This window comes from Balaenoptera borealis (genome assembly GCF_965194805.1).
Source record: "Balaenoptera borealis genome assembly, chromosome: 2".
In the NCBI taxonomy this organism is placed as follows: domain Eukaryota; kingdom Metazoa; phylum Chordata; class Mammalia; order Artiodactyla; family Balaenopteridae; genus Balaenoptera; species Balaenoptera borealis.
This window is the reverse complement of record NC_138867.1, coordinates 153,007,375-153,020,473: the sequence shown is the minus strand read 5'-3', so window position 1 is coordinate 153,020,473 and position 13,099 is coordinate 153,007,375. Positions and strand designations below refer to the sequence as shown.

At 44.3% G+C, this 13,099-nt stretch overlaps 1 protein-coding gene across 14 annotated transcripts in view; it reads right to left on the bottom strand.

Moving 5' to 3' along the window:
* The window catches only part of TENM2 (teneurin transmembrane protein 2), a 590,108-nt gene that overhangs the window by 457,124 nt on the left and 119,885 nt on the right, over positions 1–13,099 (bottom strand). Inside the window, exon 1 of one of the 14 annotated variants that reach the window (XM_082378735.1) lies at positions 4,652–4,769. The exons of 12 other annotated variants lie outside the window; for them this stretch is intronic. The gene's annotated coding sequence lies outside the window, so the exon portion shown is untranslated. Of the gene's footprint in view, positions 1–3,868; positions 4,201–4,651; positions 4,770–13,099 lie in introns of those variants that run through there. One more of the 14 variants, XM_082378734.1, reaches the window with a different exon arrangement.

Sequence of the window (13,099 nt, the reverse complement as noted above, 5' to 3'; positions counted from 1 at the left end):
TGCTCTGGGTACCGGCCTTCCTGGACTGAGTGTCTGAAGTTCCCTGATCTGCCAACTGCTGGCCATTTTCAGGGCCCAGAAGGCCCCGCCTCACATCTTCCAGGGAAACCTTCCAGGCTACTTCTCTTGATCAAAGGCCTCTACGAAGCCTTTCCTGACCTTCTTGCTGAGGACCGGCTGCCCTCTCTTCTGCACCCACCTGGTGCCTGCCGCCGTGCAAGGCTTTCCTTCCTCAGCACCGAAGTCTATGCTTTCTGCCTTTCTGTTGGCAGCCCTACCCCATGAGACGGGAGCTTTTTCAAGCTGGGGACCGTGTCTCATTTGCTTTTCCTTTCAGTGCTTGTCAGAGTGCCAGCATAGAGACGGGCCTCAAAAGAGGCCTTTGGAAGGGAAGAGAGCCACCTGTGGGTTAGGACGGTGGTCAGAGAAGGGTAACACACGCAGCGTGCCTCCTCAGCCGGGGGAAGAGGACAGCGGGTCCCATCCAGCCAGTCCAAGGTAAGCTGACCCCACCCTGCTGGAAATCGGCCCTTGGACCCAAAGGCCATCCTGGTAAGCAGGTGGTGAGTAAGCCCAGACCATTCTTCCTGCCACGGCCCAGGGGGCCTTCCGACTCCCCCAATCCCCACCAAAGGAAATAGGGCCCCCCAGCAGTCCAGGTTACTCCTTTGCACCCCCATTCCAGAATGCAACCTCCAGGAGAGTTAAACAATATATATTATTCAACTCAAGAAAGTATTCAACTGCTACTTGGGAGAGGGTTAAAACCATTTTTTTAAAGGTGAAAAAGCTACTTGCTCTTCAGGTCAGTCACCATCGTAACGATTCTTCTCTTGCCATGTGCTCCTTTGAATTGCATTAATAGGACATCTCTCGCTGAAGCATCTGGTCTCAGCCACTTCAAGGCGCACGAGGAAGCACACACATTCAGGCTGAGTCTATGATAACGTGGAGACGTATTTGTACTCCTGCCATCATAAAACCAAATACTGTACTTGCAAAATTCTATGCTGGTTGTGTTTTATAAAAACATTCCAGAAATGGGGCAAGAGATAATTCAAATGAATGGAGGCAAAATTTGGGGGGGGGGGGTGGGGCTTTTGTATGCCTCTATGTTGTGTGCGTATATATGTTTGCGTGTCTGTATAAATACATATCTGTACACATATACACACGTTTTATGAATTGGTAATCACCTTCACGGCTCAAACATAAATTCTTGTTTTCTATCCAAAGGAGCTAAACATTGAAAGCATCAGTTGAAAACAGAGCCCCACCAATCTGCAAAATATGGACAGAGTGGTAGGACATATCTATATTTTAGCACTTTGAAATACAAAAACGGAAATTTTCCATCACAAGCCAAAGGCAAAGTAGCATTATCAACCAGCAACCACATTTTTCCCACCAAGAAAAGAAGACTGTACTGGCAAGCAATGCCATACAAAGGGTTTCTTCTCTTTCATTGGTAATAATCTTTATCAAACAGATACACTTCCTTCAGTTTTTCCAAATAACTCACCCCACTTTCTTAAATAGTTCATTGAAAAATCTGAGTGGGTTAAATAAAAAGTTTACTATGTAACAAATGATGGCAACATCCATTCTTTTCTTATCTGAAGATCCTTGTGCTTATTTTGTCAGAAACACAAGAAGTAGAAATGCGATTCCATTTGTGCTGACGCTAAATGTTAATAGATTTGCCTAAACGCCTGCTAATAGCCCCCCTAAAATTAGCTAGACTAGTAGTGCATGCCTAATGTGGTGGTGTTTTTCTTGTTTCACTTGCATTTTTGCTTCTCCTTCTTTGATCAGAGGGAAAAAAAAAGAGCCCTAGAAAAAAGTAGAGGTCTTCGGATGTGAAACATTTCCAGTGTCACATGTGAATTCTGCAGAAAGAACATATATTCTGAAACTATCCCACAGTTCTGACATTCTGTCATGAAGGTGACAAATCCTAGTGCTCTAATGTTTCATTAAATTAAACATGAAATGTTTAATGTTTTGTTAAATTAAACATGAAGCCATGACTTTGCACCCGAGAACCACGGCCTTCTGTCAATCCCTCACATTTATCCAGGTCACTCCTTAGGTTATAAAAGCCGAGTTTTGTTTACTAGAAGTATTGTATTTCTTTCTGCAGTTAAAATGTACTTTCTCCTAATGCGCTTATAAATAAAAACCAACAAGCAACACAGTTTTTAGGTGCTTACAACGTTTCTAAACTCAGGCCCAAAGAGACCCTTAGCTAATTCTCTATTACAATTTTTTTCCTTTCAAATATCTACCACCATGACTGAGTGGCTTCCAGAGGGCAGAGGTATTAACGTTTTCGTCAGATCTCAAGCCCATTTCACAGATGGGCATGTGATTGTCCAAAGAATAGAAGACTTGCTCGAAAACTGTTGAAACAGATCTTTCAGACTAAAGAAATCTCAGACTAAAGAAACCTCAATAACCTGCCCCTGCCTCGTGTCCTTTTCTATGATGACAGAAATCAACAAGGTAAACAGAACAAGACAAAACAACAACTCAGATTTAGGAATGTATTTGCACAAGCAGAGAGGCAGTGTGCAGAGCTCTTGCGATTACCGAATAAAAGTTTTCATGGAATGCCTTAAAGCAGTAGGTAAACAAAGCATGGGCACTGCTGGGAGGGGGTGAAATGAAGCTCAGACAAAAAAACCTTGCTCCTTTTCCACCAGTTCGATTGGATGGTTATAAGCAGCTTCTTGAGTTCCTGGTAATCCATCCATAGGATCAAGTCACAAACAAAATTTCCAAATGCTATTCTATAAAACATATTTGGATGATACTTTTTAAATGGGGGAAAAAACCCCTACCAACTATGTAACAACTTAAAAGGGAAAAAAATACTCATGTCCCATGATGAAAGTGTCTGAATATTTTTATACTTTTTTGTTTGTCAATTTAAGTGGGTTATAGCTTAACCCACTTTAACAAGGTTCCATCATTGTCAAACCAGCAACAGCAGAGAGAACCATCTCTTAAAGGGCAAGTTGCACAGACCCTTCCAGTTCAACCAAACTCGACATCTATACTTTCTCTTCGTCAACACACCAGCTCCTATCACTGGCCAAAAACATAAAACAGCCCCGACTGGGTAACACATCTTTGCTCAGATCTCCTTCTTGAGAACCCTGCTCCCAGTTAGTTTCCCAACAGGTAAGAATATACTTGACACCTACCATTCTGAAACTTCATGTCTGTGAGGCAAACTAAATAAATGAAACGGATCCTGCTTTAATCTTCTTTTCTAGACCACAAATGCCTTAGTCAAAAGGAAAGACAAAAAAACAAGCAAACGAAAAAAACAACAAAGAAAAACAAATGTTCCCTGAGGTCCTTCTCTAAACCACCAGAGTACAAGCAAGGAATAGCTGTCTTTTTTACTGAATGCCCAGAATTTGTCCCTTAATATCGACAACAGAGAATTATTTCTAACATCCCTCTACTCCATCTTCCTCACCCCCCTCCCCCCGCATCTTTTCCCTCACTTCTATAATCTGTGGCCAAGACAAGGCTTAAGTTACACTTTAAATCAAAATCTGGAAGATGCTTCAACTGGATATTTGGCTGGGCAGACCTCCTGTAAAAATCCCACGTAAAGACACACTTGTTTCCTTCCTGCGAATGAACTGTGGCGTTTGTGGTCCCTCTGGCTCTCTCTAGTGCATCCTTCGCCTGTCAATGAGCTTAAGCTGCAGGACTTCAGTTGGGGTTAGCTGTCCTGCAAAGCTCATTTGGCTCTTACCATTAAGACAAGAGGCTCAAAAGGGCTAGCAAGATGCTTTTAACTATGTTGGAGGGGCCAGTCATATCTTGTTAGCAACAGCTGCACACTTACCAGGCTTTCAGGGACTAGACAGGACTGTCCTATTCCTTCTGGGATTAGGGACACAGAAAGAAGTTAACCAGTGGTTCACTGGAGCCATCCAGGCTGCACCAGGTTCTTTCTCCCAAAACCAAGTGAGGCCGCTTCCTCCAAACTTCCTCCTCCATCGGCTTCTCCTGGAATATACAGCCCGCCAAGGCCCTGGCTGCTGTTTCCAAACTACTACTCAGTAAAAGGATTTTAAAGGCTGTGCCGGGAGCCCGGAGCTTCAGGTCCCAGTTTGGCTCTTTCTCCATCAGCATTCCTCGGCAAGCCTGCACAGAGTGAGGTATGCTACATTATTTATGTCAGCTCTAGGCTCTGGAAAACACACACTGGCATCCTGATTACTAAGAATCCTCATGGAGACAATTAAACCGTTCCCACATATATTTTTTCACTGTCCCCCCCACCCCCGCCAGATTCAACCTCTTTCAGAGGAAACAAAAGCACTTTGAGGCGTATCCCAGCTCATCCGATACGAGCCAAGACAGCACTGAAACATGGTCACGACGGCAAATGAGCGGAGGGAAAAGGACACTTTCCCTGGAGTGGGCGGAAGACACTCCAGGGAGGAAGGTGCAGATAATAGTTTGGGGAACACCCGGCAAGTGGCCTCCCTGGGTTGGGGATATTGATACGGAAGCAGCCAAGTGGAGGCGCTACAAAAAAAAAAACCATTTTGATGAATTCATGGAAGACTGATTTCGAATGGGCTGTCAAGGGAAGGAGGGAGCATTTGGCAACACAACTAACCTTCCAAGCTGGCTGAAGAGCGATCACGCTCACCCAGCAAATGCTCCTTGGTGCCCCATCCAAGTCACAGCTCTAGATGGGAAGATCACGGATTTAGCCAGGTTGAGCAACGATCCTGTCCCCAAGTCTCCTCTTTAGCAGAACGAACAACTCTCCAAGTTGTGGTCTGCCATTTCCCCTCTGGTCGCTAGCTCAGCGCGCGTTCTGAGTCGGGCCTCTTCGCAGGCAGAATGCACTGCACGTTGGCACAGCAGAGGAGGGCTGATGACAGCAACTTCGTCCTCTGTAGCAGTAGTGACAAGGCTATGAATCTCCCCCGGTCTCTAGCTAAAAAGTCCCTGCTTGGCAAGCAGAGGAGGCAGAGGTGACTTCACTTTGTGAAAGCCCCAGGCACTGCTTAGTGAAACCACCTTTGGCAGGACCTCACAGTGAAGTCAGTTTATGGAGGCAAGAAGTCGGCTGGGGGAAAGGCAATGTCTCATCCAAGAACACAAGGAGAAAAGAGCAATCTGCTTCCTCCAAAGGCTTCCTTTGAACGTGTATTCCTGTGTTGAGTCAGGTTTTTTTTTTTTTTTTTTTTTTAAGTGACTGTCACTTCCAATGACTTAGTCCATCCCCACTCAGATATCTTGGGTGGAAAATTGGTGTGTGAGATGGAAACAACGGTAGAGAACGCAGTGTAGGTCAGTGGAGCAGAGAGCCCGGAGGGGGCAAACCCACTCTCTGATGCACACGGTAGCAAAGCAATTTGCTCCAGTGCACAAAGAACAGAGCTTTCCTCAACCATAAACAGATGAAAGGGGGCATGACAGCGCGCGCACACACACACACACACACACACACACACACACACACACACACACGTACACATTCACATACCACAAAATGATACAACCCAGGCACCCAAAGATCTGGTGAATGGAAAACAGATACAAGTTGCCTTATGGGATGATTTCAAATTAGGGTACTGGCTGCTTAGATCCAGAACGCTGGGTCATTCAATCCACTGACCCTTAAGGAGGCCTTGGCCACACGTGGGCACCACTGTGCTCTCAGCTAGAAGTGAATTCTCCCATCTTCTCCACTAAGGAATCCAACCCACACTGTAAATTTTGTTGGAAAGGACTTAGAAGCAACTAACAAGAGTGATGAGAACAGAGGTGATTCCTTGGGAGGAAGATTATTTAAGAATATCATTTATTCCTCCAGTAACTAAGCAATCATCAACGTAGAGGCTGACCTCAGGCTAAAAATCTTGGCAAGGATCCCCCTGAGAGCCTCTTGCTGCCCACCAGAGCTGCAGTGTGGGCGAGACCCAAGGATCTACCAGTGCTTTGCTAACCTGTGGCCTCAGACGAGCTGTCCAACCTCCCTGAGCCTCCGTTTTCTCATCTGGAAACTATGGAGAGTGAGACTCACTTCTAGGATTTTGAGGATTCAGTCAGAAAGGTCAAGGGCTTAACCCAGTGCCTGGCACCTTGCGAACTCACAATTAACCTTGGTGTCTATGAATTTTCAAAAGCTTATCGGTTCAGTGGCACAAAACTGACCCTGACTGGTTCACAGACGCCCGAGCCCCGTCTCTAAGTGCTCCCCCAACAGCTGGGTTATTATTGACAATCTGTGTGCCAAGTGCTGTAGTTATCTCACTGGTTTCCCCTCAGTAAACTTGCTCAGATGAGTTGCCCCATGACAGAGATGTCAATAAAAACTAAAGAGAGTATAAAAACTGAGAGTATTAAGAGGCAGATAGTGAAACTTTTTTTTTTTTTAAAAAGGGAATTCCAGCACTTTAAAAATCAACTGAATACCTTTCTGTTGATTAAACTGTAAACTAAAACTATTTCAGAACTTTGATATCCAAAGCCGAACTGCTCTACTTGAGATGGAAGAAAAAGTAGCCTGAAGTCACATCCTCTAGAAGCTTCCATCCACTTATCCACACCCCCCCCCTTCCACAAGCTACAAAAGGAACAGAGATCGAGAACCTCTAATCTAATACAGAGCTAGCATTTTATTTAAAAAAAAAAAAAAAAAAGACAAGGAGGAATGGAGAGATTAAGGGACTCTCAATTTCATGTCCCCCAGCATAGTTCAGCTGAAACCCATGGGACTGACATCCTGTCAAATGATCCTTCCATCCCCCTGCAAGGCCGAGGGTAAAACCAATGGAACTCAGGTTTTTATTTCACTGTCCAATAAATTGGTTTTGACTCAATCCAGTATTTCTACTTCAATACTGTGTGTGTAGGACTCATACTTAACTTCATAATGAACTTAATTTTTTTTTTCAGAAAGTGATTACTTTAAATTTTAAGTTTCTCCATAAGTGAGGTTTCACAGTTTTCCTTAAGCCATTTTACTATCTAAGGGTTTTGATCAAGGTTTTTAAGTCTTTCGAATGAGAAAGGCAATACTTCAAACTCTTCCTATTTTATAAAGGCTGCATTTTCAATGGATGATAACATACACAAGTTATTATCAATATCTTTGAAAAATAGAGACATTTACCCATGTAGCTCTTCTCTAATGATCTAGTTAATAAATCGTTGTATCCTCTTCTGTATATACAAACACAGGAGGTCCTTAATATGCAGTTATTTGAAGTATTAACCACACTCCTTCTTGCTTACATAAACAAGAACTATCAAAATTATAAATCTTCAAAAGAAGCAGGTTCTACAACATTTCACTACTAAGAAATAGCCACACAAACTGCGACTACGTCTCTATGAACAGCTGGATTGCACGGACATCGTTAAGATCCTTTTCTCAATTCAAGTTTCAAACAACTCCATCTTTCGCTTTTTGTCAAACCACCTGAACAAAAACGCGGTATGTTGCATCATTCGCTGAAGCTATTTCTCCAGTTGAAACATGAATTATGAGTTCTTCTGAAACACAGCAGCTAAATCAAGTTGTAACATGCTTTAGTCACGGCACAGATCATGGCTAATCGCTTTCTAATACAAGTCAACATTTTGCTGCATTAACATTTCTCTTATTTTTTCCTCCATGGTATGGACTAGATTGGGCGGCATGAAGTTGAACATTTCTTCTTTTACCAGGTCTCCTTCATCTGAGGGTAACTGACTGTGCTGGGCCATTTGTGCGTTTACAATGCTTGGGGCTCGAATGCTTGTCTTGCGACACCGGCTTCCTTTGTAAATAACGTGGAGGAACTCTTGGTGGTGTTTAAATTCTATCTTGTTTTTTTGCTTCCCATGTGGAAGCTCCAACTCCATCCCTAATAATGAACAGCCCAAAATATGTACTCCTGAGACTACCTAAGAGGCATGGGTGTGTCTTGTTGTCAGCAGGGTTGAGAAACTACCCTTGTGTCCAGAGCAATACAATGGATGGCCTGGGGCACCTACATCCGGTTTCCATCAGGCAGAACAACTGCTTGAGGGTATCCTTTAAACTGGGGGCTTAAGAAATGAAAGTGGCAGAGGAGATTCAGAAATTGTGTAATCCTCATCTGAATAACTTTCTTCCATGAAGCAAAAGAAAAACAGTCATCGGATTCCCCTCAAGTTAAAGTTAAGCTCTTTAGGAAGATGACTCAGCATTTTTCTCGTCTGTAGAGGCTGATTCAGAAACTTGGTTGATTCTACAGCATTCCAAGCTATGGTGGGACCAGAAGACAGCAGGGTTTCTGGTACTGAGCCCACAGAGAGAGTGCAGGGATGGGGTCGCTCCTACGCCATGCCTCTCTTTCTGCTCCAGAACAAGATATCCTATCTAACCCTTCCTGGGATATTTTACGACGATGTGGCTCTGTTTTCCCTTTTTAGACTGAATCACCAGTGAAGGTAAGGTATTCCTAGTGTTTTAACAACCATCCTCCAACCCAACTCTCTCCTTCTGAGCCACTGTACATCAAAGGCAAGATCAAGATAAATTACTCATCCTAACATGGACTGAAAGGGTTTTCCCAGGACTTACATGGTCATTTAGTCCAAATCTCTCATTAATATACGTGAGGAAAAAGAAGATCAAGGAGGATAAGGGATTTTCCTAATGTTCTCAGGGCTCACAATGGAGCTGGGAAGAGAACGCTAGCATGGAAACTCCTCTCATTTATATGGATTTATTGTTTTATTTCCCTTCTCTCCCTTCCACACCGACCATCCTCCCACTTTGCTGCCCTTTGCCGGACCTGAAAAAAGATCATGGTCAAAGTTTTCTTAGCCTGTGATTGCCTGTTGCCAGGGAGGAAGTTTAAATCTGGGCACTGTTCTTAGGAAGCCTTTGTAGGATGTTCAAATGCCCATTGTGGACGGGACCACAGTTATAGAAGCAGCTGTTCCCCAAAGTGTTCACAGCTGGAGCGTGGCCCCTCATGTCCAACCTCTTGTTCAGACAGAACTGGTTTTGAATCTCTGAATGGTGTATGTCCTAACTTTAGCTTCTGTATAAATATACCAGGAAGATAATGGTGCCTGGTCCATCTAGCTCTTCTGAAGTTTAGACTTAATTAGCCATGCCTGGCATATGCTGAAGACTGAGTAGCTAGGCACTGTCATCGTAATCTCTCCAACATGGACTTAGATACATCCTAGGAGAGTCACATATTCTCCTCTAGCACTTGAGAATCCCGGGCAGAGCCCACTCATTCAGAGGACTCCCTCTCTGAAAGGCGTGTCTCCTGAGTGGCTGGCAGCATCCTGTCTTATATCCTTCCACTGGGAAGAGGGTTGATAGGACGTGTTGGATTGGGGCACCATGAACATGCTCTTTTCTGCTTAAATCCACCAGGAAGACAGGACTTCAGACAACAGGGAATTGTGATTCAAATCCCATTGAGCCCCAGGGCATCAGTGTGGTGTGTCTCTGCCTGGGGACGTAAGCTCACGGGATTCCCACTCATCACCACTGGCTGGGAAAGGGTGGGGCTGGCCCTGACTCTCCTATTAGTTCAACAGGTGGGGAATTTTCCTAGATCAGCATTTCTCAAATGTTAGTCATACTCTTACGACCTTCTGGACCTTTGCTCTACCCAGTTGCCCCCTGCATGCAGGGGCTACAGCTGTCATTCCATCCAATCTTTGCTTCTTCCAGTTACTTAATATTTTTCTTTACATTTACTTGTTTCTATTTTTAGCCTCATCCTGGCTAGTAATATCCATGAAATCACAGCTTAGAACTGCTAGCTATATATGTCTACATATATATACGTGCTTATGAGTATATACATACAATTCCTCATATGCATTTCAATAAATAAATATTAAAATAAAAACATCAGTTCTGTGCCTTTTAAGAATGTCTTGTATTTTTGTACCACACACATTGACACCGACATGGCACTCAGACATGTGTTTGGAAATAGTGTCCTAAATGAAACCGTACTCTCTTTTCTTTTTCTTTTTTTGAACTACAATGTGCCTTTTCCTTTTCAGAATGCAGTGCCTCAGAGTGAAATGTCACCAGGAAAAGAAATGCTCTAAAAATGAAGTTTTGATTATGTCCTATAGCCTGGATAGAAAACTCAGAGAAGAGCCCACAATGCTACTTTTCATCCCGGGGACTGATGCTTGAGGGTGTTAAAATGCTATTTATTTTCTGACAGGCCGCTTGGGCTTGGCACCATGTAAATCCAACGTGTTTGTAGAGGTTCCCGTGGGGACAAAGGAAGAATCATCTGTATAGATCAAATGTGTATTAGCTGCATTAGCAATTGGTCCCTGGAGACTGATAAAGACTTTTTTAGACAGATTTCCCTGCACAGCTTTTTAAGAGCTTTCACTGAACTAGCCTGGGCTATACGAGTTTGGGGCTTTCTTCACGTCCTAAGTGTCAGAAGAGAAAGGTGGAAAATGAGAAGCTGGGATGAGAACAGCTACCTTCATCGAAGGCAAATCTCGATACCACGTCCACGCTCCCTTCCCCCATCAATATTTCATGTTCCCAGAGTCATAAGAAAACACATCTGTTGCCTTCCTGCATCGTAATTTGTGGGATGGCAGAAAGATTATTACAGCACAAGTTCAAGACTTTAAAAATTCATTGCCTTCTCAATTTAGAAAGCTGACTGTGGTTAGCACTTAGGAAGGCTCCACAGACCTGAAGTGACCAAGGAGGACAGAGTCCTGTTCCTAAGAAATCTGTGCAGCGTGAGATGCAGGGAGGGAGGAGATGCTCCCAACGGCTACTGCCCGGGCTGCCGACCGAGCCAGGGAGGTGGAGGAGGCCTCAATTCTCTGCTTCCTGTTCACGGAAGGTTTGCTTTGTTCCCTGGCACCATCTGGGGGTACAGAGGGAGAACGCTGCCCTGGTTGTAAGCTCCAAGGCAAAATCCAAGTTTTCAGCAAGCATGTATTCTCCCTGCTTTTTCAACATTCCATTGCTCTTTCCAGCATAGCACAGTGGTTCCCAGGGCTCAGCTCAGTTCTCTGTGTGTGTGTGTGTGTGTGTGTAGAATTGGCAAGCTCTCTAGTAAAGCAACTCCCTTTCAGAACCCTGGGCAGTGACGTTAATAGTCCTCCAGCCTCGGAAGACCTTCCAAGTCATTAATCTGGGTTGTTCTGACTGCTTTCCTTTTACTTCCGGACACATTTCAGAGACTGAGACAATCTCACAACATCACCCCCATTCTCACTAACCGGGATGCACGCAGCCCTCCTCAGGATGGAGGGGACCAGGCCCTGCTCATGAAGAAACAAGAGCCACTGGCCACAGCAAGGGTCCCCAGGAAACTCTGAGACTTGTCAGGGCAGGAGGCAAACCTTTGCATTTCCAGCAGCTGCTTCACGGAAGCATGCAGGAGAGTTTAACCTGAAGCAAAATGGTTAAGGAAGAAATGAGTCTACTTTCTGCCCTGATATATTATCTCATAACCTCATCCCCTGTGCCCTACCTTTTCTTGGGGACACTATCACCAGTCTGTGTGCCATCCTGGGCACCTCTCTGTGGCTCGCAAACACGTTACTGCTTCTGTTCTGTCCCCCTCCCCTGCTGCCGCCTTTCTCATTTGCCTTGCTCCTTAGTCATGTTACTGGGCCAATAAAGATAGGCATCGCTCAGCAAGACAGTTTTCCTTAACCTTTAAGCATGAGACGCAGATGTCCTTAGACACAAGCCTGGTAGAAAACGCAGCTAGGAGTTCAAGTGCTAACCCTAACCCATGGAGCATCTTTTCCACAGACGTAGTCGGACACTTTGTGGGATACACTCGGGTTGCCGCTTCAAGAAGGTAATGTTTTCTAAGAAATCCTAGGGCGTTAGATTTGATACAGGAGCATTATGTTTCCATGAGCAGCATTCACCAATAAATAAAAAATACAAATCTTCATTCCTTCCATTTCTAGTCAACAAATAGAAAGTGAGGATGTCTGAACCTGGAGAGTTTTACACAGGGACCTCTGCCAGGGCAGTCAGTGCCCACCCTCGGGGGTAGGTTTTCTCCAAGGGAGGTCTACGGGGCAAACTCGCCCAGCTGTAACTTCGACAGGGACAGAAGCAATTCTACACGGAAATAGGAACAGCATCTCTACTTAAGAATCCTCCAGTGGCTCCGTCACCCATAGGACAAAACCTTCATTCCATCCCATGACTTTCAGCTCCCTCTCCACCGCCTGCCTTTTGCTCTATGCTGCAGGAATACTATAGTTCTTGGATGATTTCATCTTAGGTCACACTTTAAGCCTCTATATTTGAGGTGTTTTCTATTTAACAAGGTTTTTCTTGCATTCTTTTATTTCTTAAACATAGGAGATAATCCCTATACTTCCTTCGAAACCCAATCAAACCACTCATTTGGGGGGGATTTTCCACACCCTTTGTGCTCCAGGCATGACAATCTAACCTCTACATTAAATGACTTGTTCTCTGTAAAGCACTCCGAACAGTCACTAGCACACTCAGTAGGCACTCAATAATTTTTAAAATCTGTAAGTATCACCTCATCATTGCATTACAGCACATTATATTTATAGTATTTGCTCCTGTGCCCTTATTAGACACAAAGCTCCTGTCTATGACTTTGCTGAACCACTAACGTCTTGCCAGGGTTTTGGCACAGAGTAGGTGTCAGATAGGACAGGCTGAGCTAAAATGGACTAAAGCAGTTCGGGTGTCTGGGAATTTTACAGGGTGTCTGGTTCACTATTGCAGGACCCATCATGCAAACACTGGGAGTGAGGCTCTTCTCAATTCTGTTCTCAGGAGCCTAAGTCTCATACTCTCCTTTAATTCTATTTGGGCACTACTGTCTGCTTGTATTACTTAACCAGGCCAGTGCTCCGAAGCCACACATCTTAGGAACAAAAGCAGCAGAGGCAAGACAAGAGCTGGCTCCCCTCTTTCCATTACTCTAATCAAGCTCTGTGTTACTGCGCCTTCCCCTAATCTGATTTGAGAAGGGCCTTAATAGCAGGGTAGAAGCAAAGAATGAAGCCAGTTCTTCGAGGAGTCGCTCACGTTAATGGCATTTTTTTTTATGGT